This window comes from Chlamydotis macqueenii, chromosome W, assembly GCF_036417535.1.
Source record: "Chlamydotis macqueenii isolate bChlMac1 chromosome W, bChlMac1.mat, whole genome shotgun sequence".
In the NCBI taxonomy this organism is placed as follows: domain Eukaryota; kingdom Metazoa; phylum Chordata; class Aves; order Otidiformes; family Otididae; genus Chlamydotis; species Chlamydotis macqueenii.
The window spans coordinates 19527823-19539321 of NC_141592.1; the positions used below are offsets into that span (position 1 = coordinate 19527823).

At 53.5% G+C, this 11499-nt stretch overlaps 1 pseudogene; it reads left to right on the plus strand.

The window, feature by feature from the left end:
- The window catches only part of LOC147596613 (antigen WC1.1-like), a 50927-nt pseudogene extending 39709 nt beyond the window's left edge, over positions 1-11218 (plus strand).
- Positions 11219-11499: the final 281 nt, after the last annotated feature.

Here is an 11499-nt window from a genome sequence, read left to right on the forward strand (position 1 = left end):
TTCCAACCCAAACTATTCCATGATTCTAGGACATGAGATTCTAGGACATGAGCTTGGAAGAAGAGACCAACTTTCAGTCTGCGCACTGGGGAGATCCCACTTTATTACAGAGATGCTATGAGAGCGTTGGCTCTATCCCACTGATAGACACACTTTTATATAGGCCCCAGGGGAGACACAGCTGGTTCATTTCTCAGTAGGAGATGAGTCCAAACACTTATACAGGAACATAAAAACATACAGATAATGATAGCGGTAAGGAAAACCCAAGAAACAAGGCACATTCCTGCAGTGTGATAGCATCCAAGTCATTTGTGAAAAGAGACTAGAAGTTTAGAGCTACTGGAAAACGTCCAAGATATGACTTTCCCAACGGCCTCCTTGAGCTCCTTGTTCCTCATGCTGTAGATGAGGGGGTTCGCTACTGGAGGCACCACTGCGTACAGAACTGCCACCACCAGATCCAGGGATGGGGAGGAGATGGAGAGGGGCTTCAGGTAGGCAAACATGACAGTGCTGATAAAGACAGAGACCACGGCCAGGTGAGGGAGGCACGTGGAAAAGGCTTTGTCCCGTCCCTGCTGAGAGGGGATTCTCAACACAGCCATGAAGATCTGCACATAGGACAGCACAATGAACACAAAACATCCAAATAAAAAAGAAAGGCTGAAAACTATAAGCCAAACCTCTTTAAGGTAGGAGTGTGAGCAGGAGAGCTTGAGGATCTGGGGGATTTCACAGAAGAACTGGTCCACAGCATTGCCTCGGCAGAGAGGTAGTGCAAGTGTACTGGCAGTGTGCACCAGGGCATTGAGAAACCCACCGCCCCAGGCAGCTGCTGCCATGTGGACACAAGCTCTGCTGCCCAGGAGGGTCCCGTAGTGCAGGGGTTTGCAGATGGCAATGTAGCGGTCGTAGGCCATGACTGTAAGAAGATAAAACTCTACTGAGAACAAAAAGACTAACAGAAAGACCTGAGTAGCACACCCTGGGTAGGAGATGTCCCTGGTGTCCCAGAGGGAATTGGCCATGGATTTGGGGAGAGTGGCTGAAATAGAGCCAAGATCAAGAAAAGACAGGTTGAAGAGGAAGAAGTACATGGGGGTGTGGAGGTGGTGGTCGTAGATTATGGCAGTGATGACAACACCGTTTCCCAGGAGGGAAGCCAGGTAGATGCCCAGGAAGAGCCAGAAGTGCAAGAGCTGCAGCTCCCGTGTGTCTGCAAATGCCAGGAGGAGGAACTGGATGATGGAGCTTCCATTGGCCATTTCGTCCATCTAGACATGGAGAAGAAAAACACAAGACAAGAATAGTTAGGAAGATCTCTCAAGGGAAAATCATAGAATCATAGAATGGTTAGGGTTGGAAGGGACCTTCAAAGGTCATCTAGTCCAACCACCCTGCAATGAGCAGGGACATCTTTGACTAGATCAGGCTGCTCAGAGCCTCATCCAACCTGGCCTTGAAAATCAAAGTCACTTCTCATAGACTGCCTCCCTGCTACACATACCCCCTTTTATTTTTCTAGGCCACTGGCTTTCAGCTTTTGGGCAGGACTTCTGGTTGATGCTGGATGAGTGTCCTGTGAGGAGCAGGGCCTCGTCCCACTGCTGCCGACGTGCCAGCCCTGCTCTGCAGCAGTGGGTTCATGGGAATATTGGGGATAGTGGCCAGTCCTATTGTTTGAGTTTTTCAGATGGAACTGCCCCTAACGCAGAAGGGCTTGTCAGCACCTGCACTCCCAGTGCTAAGGAACGGGGATGGCACAAGGCAGTTGGAAAGCTTTGGCATTTTCTACAGCTCTAATCCAGATGATTAGAGCTCCAGAACTTGGGGAGTGTTCTTGGATGTCAGAAACGCTCAGCATTTCTACTGCACTCAAGGAGAACAGAGTCCTGAGAGGCAAGAGCATTGCCTGCGGCTTAGTGCAGAGTGGGGGCAGCTGCTCTGACCGGTCTGGCTCCCAGATGTCCCACGCTTGCACCTTTCTTACATGAAGAGTGATCACAGTCCCATGTTACCCACAAAAGCCAGCAGACACTGCTGAGAGAGCAGAGGGATCCACTGCAGACCACTCAATGCCTCACCCTTTCACCAGGTCTCAGCACCCCACTTCTCGCCAGGGACACGTGGCTCACTTCACCACGCCAACAGCATTTCCTCGGTCACAGCATCTCTGAGCTTCTCCTTAGGGCTGTCAGATAACACAAAGGTGCTGGGCGACAGGTTTCATCCTGGAGTGCAGCTCACAAGGGAGCAAGAACAGGATAACAATAGCAATTGCACAGACAGGTGGGGAAACAAGGGAGAATGCAGCGAGGGTCTGGCTGGGAGAGGCAAGGGGAGAGGCCGCCAGGCACTCACGGCGGTGTTACCCACAGCAGAAGCTTTGCTGGGGGAGAGAGGAGGCAAGGGGACTTGCTCAGAGGAAGGTGTCTGCGTAGGGGGGATGATACGGAGTTTTCTGAGTTCTCCCTCCCACAGTATTTCTGGGTTTTGTTTCCTGTCATTCTCTGATGTATTCCTGCACCCCGGAGATTCTCCTCTTGGCAGATATCTCCCTGTGCCATGTCTTCTCCCTGTCAGCACCCACAGACTCCATTCCCATCCTTGGTGCTGCACCTTTGCTCTACACAAACCTGCCTGTTTGCAGGGCACTGGCTGGCGCAGGGACCCATTTGCAGGTTTCAAAGGGCAGGTCACAACACCCTGATGGCTGCAGCAAAGCTGACGCTGGTGCTGTCCATAGGCAGAGGAACGGCTGAAGGCACTTCAGGAGGCTTTTGTCAGACCTACTGGTCCCTCAAAGTTACAGCTCAGGAGTGTCAGTGACTCGTTCAAGCACCCGCACTCCTGTTCCAGTTTCCCCCCAAATTCCCCAAGAGCAGGAAACTGAAAACTCCGACTCTGAAAAGCTTCTTATGGCAACAGTAATCCCTGCCTTGACCTTCCTCTTGAAAAGTGTCCCGGAAATGTCCTCGGCTGATCTGGAGCTGAGAGAAGACCTGACCCACACGGCATCCTCTTGCAACCAGAAAGACCCTCTCCTGCCAGGAGCCGCTTCTTCCACCCATCTCCTCTCCCCACTGTGCCGTTGGGAGCTCCTCGGGCAGGCTGGGTGCTGACCCTGGAAGGAGACCAAGTCCCTGCCCCGGCACACAGGGCGCTGGGGCACAGGAACCCTGCTCTGCAGGACAGCCCAGGGCACCCCTGGCTGCACACACACCTTCACACCCAGCAGCCGTCCCCAGACGAAGGCAGTCGATGTGCCCTGTCCCTCTGACGGTGCAGCAGGGAAGCAGTGGGCTGTGGGCTGGGCCAGCTCCAGGAGATCATTCCAGGCAGCTGCATCGCCCTGCAATCACAGCCTTACCGTGCCAAGCGCTGCGCAGATTTCTCCCACAGTGAGCTGGCAGCATCCTCCCAGCCCAGGCTGCCTTCCACCTCTCTGTGCCTCGCTCCTCTGCCCTGGGTGCCTGCAGGCAGAGCCCTCAGCCCTGCTGCGCTTGGCAGAGGAGCTGCTCCTGGGCAGAGCTGTCTCTCTGCAGTGCTTCCGCTTGCCATCAGCTCCCTCCATGCCAGGAGCCCGGCCCAGCTCAGCAGCAGAGGCCCAGCCCAAGGCGTCACTTTCTCTGCCCCTCACCCCACCCTCCGCTCCCCCAAGATGTCCCTGGGGCTCTGCAGGACCCACCTGGAAAGAGACTCGAGCAATCAGTGACGTTCCCTCTCTTGCCTCTGCAGAGACACTGCTCTCCAGCACTGTCCTTTCTCCTCTCAGAGGCACATTTCAGGCTGACAATCACCTTTCTGTGTCCCATCCCATCACCAGACTGGACAGCTGGGAGGGACAGGGTGGCATCTTTTTGACCCCTCTGAGGGAAGGGATTCACTGAGTCAATGGAGGCATCTCATCCTGCATTTGTAGTCCTGCGGCTTGAAGGGCACTCAGCTCCCTCCCATGCACACCACAAACCCACAGGAGGTGGGATTCCTCTTCTCTCAGCTCAGGTGTGTGTTACAAAAATCCAGATTCACGAGAATTCCTTTCATAAGGCCCATGGTAATCAATGGAGATGGAGAGCAGGAGTTCTGGCACACAGACAGCTGGTAACGTTTGAGATGTCAGAAACGCTCCAAAACATGTAAAGGCAAGTGCAAGCAACAGGCAGCATCTGGGGATATCATCCTGGAGCCCTCTGGGGAATTCCTTTGGACACCTGTAATGACAGCAGGTGCCCATATTTTGGACAACACCGCCTGACCCTACTTAGTATTTTCAGAAGAGCCTCCAGAGGTGTTCAGCTGACGGGGGCCATGTGCCATCAGGAGACCAGTCTCTCTCTTTCTCCTCTCCATTAGCTGTGTTTACCACTTCTGTAACAACAGTTGTCTCACACATCCCCACGTTGTCTCCCTAATACAGAGCAGCTCACTGGATGGCCAAATACAGGCCTGTAGTGCGGCACGAGACGCCAGGGCTCTCCACCACAATTGTATGTGGCCGGCAGGGACAGCATGGGACCTACATAAAGCCAGGTCCACTAAGAGCGAGCACGTGACAGACACCCAAGGCAGCATTTCTTCCTTGTATCTTGTCTAAATCTACCTCCTCCTAGTTTAAAACCACTAGCCCTTGTTGTGATAGGACATTACGGTTTTTAAATAGAGGAAGGAAGATTCAGACTAGATACAAGGAAGGAATTTTTTTTTTTATGTGATTGGAGAAACACTGGCACAGGTTGCCCAGAGAGGTGGTGGATGCCCCATCCCTGGAAACATTCAAGGCCAGGTTGGATGGGGCTCTGAGCAACCTGATCCGGTTGGAGATGTTCCTGCTCCTTGCAGGGGGGTTGGACTAGATGGCCTTTTAAAAGTCCCTTCCCACAAAAACTGTTCTATGATTCCATGATTCTGTGATCTCAGATTGATTTGGTACTTGTGTGAACGTGCCTGATTGCCACTCCTGAAGGGAGACCAGCTCTGTCCCATCTCTATCCAGTAGATGCAAGGTGCTGCTTGAATAGGGAGCACATCACATTGGGGACTCTACTTGTAAGCCTACGCTCTTAGACTCTGCTGGTCCTTCTCTCCCCCATCCTTTAGTCACAGAATCACAGAACATTTTGGGTTGGAAGGGGCCTAAAAGCTCATCTAGTCCAAATCCTCTGCCATAAGCAGGGACACCTTTCACTAGACCAGGTTGCTCAAAGCCACATCCAACAGAGAATCATAGAATCACAGAATGCTTTGGGTTCAAAGGGACCTTCAAAGGTCATCCAGTCCAACCCCCCTGCAAGGAGCAGGGACATCTCCAACTAGATCAGGTTGCTCAGAGCCCCGTCCAACCTGGCCTTGAACGTTTCCAGGGATGGGGCTTCGACCACCTCTCTGGGCAACCTCTTCCAATGTTCTACAACTCGCATTGTAAAAAATTTTTTCCTAATATCCAATCTGAATCTACCTCCCTCTATTTTGAAACCATTACCCCTCGTCCTATCACAACAGGCCCTGCTGAACAGCTTCTCCCCATCTTTCTTGTAGGCCCCCTTGAGGTACTGGAACACCGCTATCAGGTCTCCCCGGAGCCTTCTCTTCTCCAGGCTGAACAGCCCCAACTCTCTCAGCCTGGCCTCATGAGAGAGGTGCTCCAGCCCTTTTATCACCTTTATGGCCTCCTCTAGACCTTCTCCAACTGGTCCAGGTCCTTCTTATGTTGGGGGCTCCAGAGCTGGACACAGTACTCCAGGTGGGGTCTCACCAGGGCAGAGTAGAGGGGGACAATCACCTCCCTCAACCTGCTGGCCACGCTCGATGCAGCCCAGGATGTGGTTGGCCTTCTGGGCCACAAGTGCACATTGCCAGCTGTCATAGTTCAGCCCCGATCAGGACCAGACTACGCAGTCTCTCTCTTTCACTCCCCCCACCCTCCGAGAGAATAGGAGGAGATGATATAAGGAAAAACGGCTCAAGGTTTGAGTTAAGGATGGGGAGAAATCCTTAAAGTTACCATTACGGGCAAAACAGAATCAATTTGGGGAAAAATACTCATTTATTTCTAAAACTAGCAGGAGAATGAGACAGGGAACAAGATAACCTCCCCCCACCCCTCCCTCTTCCCGGGCTTAATATCATCTCTACTACCTTTCCTCCCGAGCGGCACGGGGGCGGGGGAAGGGAATGGGGGTCGCGGTCAGTTCATCACGCTTTGTTTTATGCCGCTGTATCATCGTCGGGGGAAGAACTCCTCGCATTCCTTCTCTGCTCCAGCGTGGGGTCCCACCCCTAAGCCACAGTCCTTCGTGAAACTGCTCCGGCGTGGGTCATCTCTTCCATGGGGTGCAGTCCCTCCAGAACAGCTGCCCCAGCAGGCCCTGCACGGGCCACAGCCTCCTTCAGGCCTCCACCTGCTCCGGCATGGGGTCCTCCATGGGCTGCACGGGGATCTCTGCCCCTCCGTGGACCTCCATGGGCTGCAGGGGGACAACCTGCTCCACCATGGTCTTCACCACAGGCTGCAGGGGCATCTCAGCCAGGAGCCGCATTACTCCTCCCCCTCCTTCTCCACTGACCTTGGCATCTGCAGCCGTTCCTCACAACAGGCTGGCAGACACCTCTCAGGATCCTTTTTACATCTTATTCTCTTCTCATCTCCTCTCCACTTCTTGCAGCCAGGCCGGGCCAAGTTGGGCCCAGTCAGCTGCCCAGCGGGAGGCCAGAGGGTGAGGCCTGCAAGGCCCACAAGGCTCGCGCCTCCCCCTCTCTGCCCCCACTCAGCTGCTTCACATCTTCTCTCACTCTTTTTTCCTGTTTTCCCCTTCTTAAATATGTTATCACAGAGGCGTTATCATGGGACATTCTGCTACCAATTGGCTCGGCCTTGGCCAGCAGCGGGTCCGTCATAGGCCCGGCCGAGGCCACTGAACAAAGGGGAGCGACTTCCAGCAGTTTCCTACAGAAGCTATCACCTTAGGCCCCCCCTCACTAACAAAACCAGAACACCAGCTCATGTTGAGCTTCTCGTCCACCAGCACTCCCAAGTCCTTCTCCTCAGGGCTGCTCTTGATTCATTCCCCGCCCAGCCTGTGTTTGTGCCTGGGATTGCCATGACCCAGCTGCAGGACCTTGCACGTGGCCTGGTTGAACTTCATGATGTTTGCATGGGTCCATCTCTCCAGCCTGTCCAGGTCCCTCTGGATGGCATCCCTCCCTTCCAGCGTGTCTACGGCACCACACAACTTGGTGTCGTTGGCGAACTTGCTGAGGGTGCACTCTATCCCACTGTCCGTGTTGCCGACAAAGATGTTGAACAGTCCCGTGAGGGACACCACTCATTACCGGTCTCCACATGGACATTGACCCGTTGACCACCACTCTCTGAGTGCGGCCATCCAGCCAACTCCTTATCCACCGAGTGGTCCGTCCATCAAACCCATGTCTCTCCAGTCTCATCCAGAAGGATGTCGTGCGGGACAGTGTCAGAAGCTTTGCACAAGTCCAGGTAGATGATATCCGTTGCTCATGCCTTGTCCACCGATGCCGTGACCCCGTCATAGAAGGCCACCAAATTGGTCAGGAATTATCTGCCCTTGGTGAAGCCATGTTGGCTGTCACCAACCACCTCCTTGCTCTCCATGTGCCTTAGCATGGTTTCCAGGAGAATCTGCTCCATGACCTTGCCAGGCACAGAGGTGAGGCTGCCCGGCCTGTAGTTGCCAGGGTCCTCCTTGCCTCCCTTTTTAAAAATGGGGGTTACGTTGCCCCTATTCCAGTCATTGGGGACCTCACTAGACTGCCATGATTTCTCAACTATGATGGCCAGCGGCTTGGCAACTTCATCCGCCAGTTCCCTAAGGACCCGCGGATGGATCTCATCAGGTCCCATGGACTCGTGCACCTTCAGGTTCCTCAGATGTTCCCAAACCTGCTCTTCCAGTACAGTGGGCGGTCCCTCATACTCCCAGTCCCTGCTTGTGCCTTCCACAGCTTGGGTGGCGAGACAAGAGCCCTTATCGGTGAAGACTGAGGCAAAAAAGTCATTGAGCACCTCAGCCTTCTGCATGTCCCGGTTTACCAGGTCAGCCGTTTCCTTCCAGCAAATTTGGCATTTGCTCTTCTGCAATGCTCATGGAGGTGGCCAGCTCCATGCCCAGCCCTGACCACGGCTGGGGGACACAAGGGTCCCACCAGGCAGCAGGCAGGAGCCGCAGTGCAGGCAGCAGGCTGGTGCTGGGGTGGCCATGTCCCTTGCCCAGGGCCCGTCTCACAACAGCCTGGGTTCATCATCTCATGGTGCCATCTCCCCTCTCCCCCAAGGTCTCCTCTGAGTGTGTCCTGCACCTGATCCCAGCCGCAGAGGTGGGAAGCGCCTGCTGTTACCCCCAGCCTTTGGGTGGTGCCTTTACTTCTTCCTGCAGCACCTCTTTTTCGGCAGAGCTCAGACCTTCCCTTCAGAGCATCCCAGGCTGCAGTCATCTGCTTGCATGGCCCTGCCCCGTCTAGTGTTGCCCGTACGCATTCCCTGCGCGTTTTCTCACTCTGGCTGCGCTGGTCTGGGTGCTTTGTGCTGCTCTGCTCCACAGCTTTGCCTGAGAAGGGCACTGCCTAAGAGCTCAGCTCAGGGAGGAGATCCGAAGCATCCCCTCCAGGGACAGCCCAGGGCAGGGCTGGGAGCGAGGATCCAAGCTGGGGGGTGAGTTTCGGGTGGGAGATGCGGCTGTGGTAAGCCTGCGAAGGGAGCAACCAGCCGCTCGTGGTAGCCGGTGTTGTGAGGATGGAGCTGCTCTGCTCAGGCTTCAGCGGGGAACATGGGAGGGATGCGGGGTGGGAAGCATGTGCCTCAAATGTGGAGGGTGTACCTGGGCAGCAGAGAAAAACGCTTCTTGGGATGGGGTGAGTGTTTGCTTGCGTACAAAGCCAATGCACCCAGCCTCTTCTTCTGGTCAACATGTTTATCTTTTGCTCATTTTCTCTCTTCTTCATGGGAAAAGTTTCTTACACGTGGGTTGTGGTGGATGCACTGTCCTTGCAACTCTAGCCACAGGGATGCTTCAGCACCTTTGAGAGAAGTGACGCTTAATTTGTGCTGTGACTTTTGGAATAGGCAAGAATGCACGGGAAGAATGCATTAACTTTGCAGCCAGGGCCTGAGGACTCCTGCCTTCATTGAAGCTGTCAGTTTTTTGTCTAATTCAATGTGATTTTGGGTGACACCTGATGAAGTGTCTCGGTATCCTGGCTGCATTTAAGTTGTGTTTTTACCTGTTTGAAGATGAACTGGGTACTGATTTTCGTAACTAGGAGCTTAAGATTTCCCTCAGGGGAAGTAGAGGGCGTGGAGAGAATAAGTTGGTTGTGATGTGACCGTGTTTCACACAAACATGGTGTAAATTTAGTTTTGCAGCCCTGCTGTTTCAGGTTTCCAGTGAAGGACTGTGTTCTCGTTTGGTGTAGCTGAGGGGGGGCTACAGTGGTAACTTCTGTGAGAAGCTGCTGGAAGTTGTGGGGAATTTTTTAACCCTCCTGCCTCCCCACCTGCAAAAGCCAGGCCCTTGGCCACGCTCCCTCCCTGAGACCCCCGGACCCTCCCCTCAAATTGTGCCCCCACCCCAAATGCAAACAAGGGATGTAGAGCAGGAGGGCGTGAGCGATGCAGGGGTGAAAGGGGGCGTGGCCTCTGGCAGAGGGCTTTAAAACAGCAGAGAGGATGGTGTGACCGAAGTAGGGCTGCCATCATTAGACAATGCTTATTGGGGGAACACATCGGTTCCCCTGGTTCTGGGGGAGGCTTGTCGCGGCAGCTCTGTGCTGGTACCGGCTCCTCTAACGCTGCCTCACAGCCCAGTGCTGTGGCCGCGCCTTTACTTCGTCAGCTGCCAGCACTTCCACCAGTGCTGCTGCCATTGCGTCCGCTCCGCCCCTGCTGTGCCCGTCAGTAGGGCCGAGGCCCCTCGATGTCGTGGCTGCAGCAGAGGAAGAGGCAATGGCGGGTGGCGCTGAGGCTGCTGACCCAGTGGGGGACCTGGAGAAGGGGAGGCCGAGGGGTGAGCGGCTGCTGGGGGTCCCATCTGGTGCCAGTGGGGTCTCCAGTGACCCTTGGTCTCACCGTGATGTGGAGGTGAATGAAGCTGATGTTGCCTGCAGCATTAGGGCTGTTTTTTATTCACTCTAGCAATCTTCCAGAAGGCTGATCTTCGTCAAGTTATTAATTTAGTACTATACAGCAACTCTAATTAATTAGAAATCTCATAGCACATTTTCCTTCCAACTCAGCCTACTGGTAGGAGGTAGATAGCACTGCCATGGGCAAGTAGAACTGCTCGCTTTTTGTACACAATATGATAGGACTGCTGTTGTCTCCCTTGCACCCTCTTTGCATGATGAGCCCTGAGGAGAAAAGATCCTTCCATGCCTGACTAGCTCGCTCCAGTGCTCAAAGAAGCACAGACTGCAATTTGCCCTGCTTTAACTTAGCAAGGGTAGAGCAGACTGCCTCTGTTGCCGTTCTGTCTCAGGGCAAAATAATGTTTGGCCTTAACAGGCCAAAGTCTTCCCTCCGGAAGCCCAAGGTAGCAGTTCTGCTGACTCCCCTCCTTACTTCTCCAAGAATCAAGACCTCTGTTATGTCATGATCGCTATGCCCAAGATGACGTCCATCACCCACAAGTCCTCCGGCGCTTGCAAGCAACAGGTCCAGCAAGGCCCCTTCCCCAGAAACACAGACCTCATCTCTGCAAAAGGTGCGCTGTTCAAAGCTGTAATGACAGATACTGTTGCTTTAAAGCAAAAAAATGCTCCCTGACCTCCACCTAAAAGTTGAATGGAAAAAAAATTAAAGCCTTGGGGCTTGCTTGGAGCTAGCAAATGCCTCTGAAATGTTAACTGTGGTAGCATATTTTAAAAATGTATAATGCCCATGAACTTGGTGTCTGCTTTTCCTCTCTGCCTGCAGTGATTTGCGCAGTGAGAGGGGGCAGGGGGGTTAAAGCAGAATCCTAACCCAAACCCTTACCCTAACCCTAACCCTAATGAACCTAACCCTAACGATCCTAACCCCTAACCCCTAATCCCTAACCCTAACCATAATGACCCTAATTCTCCTTATCTAATTGATGACTAAGTTGTTTAACATTGTTTCATTACAGATCGAGTGGACAAAGAATGGAGGGGCTCTGGACAGGTGAAGGGAATGATGTCGGGAAAGGAAGAAAATGTTCACTGACCTCATCCTAGGATGAAGGGGAATCTGCATGGGAAAGGAAGAACCAAGATCAGCAAAGAGTCACATGTCAGACATGGCCCTGAAAGAGCAGGATGATGACGTAGATCTGCCGGAACAAAGAAACACCGAGACAGGGTCAAGGAGAGCAGACCTGCTGAAGAAGCCCAAGCAGATAAGGAGGGAACTGGAGCATGAAAATGTTTATTGAACTAAGGGGATGTATATGCCTGCAGGAGCGTAACATCGATAAAGGTTGTGAACAGTCAGCGAAATCGCACTCA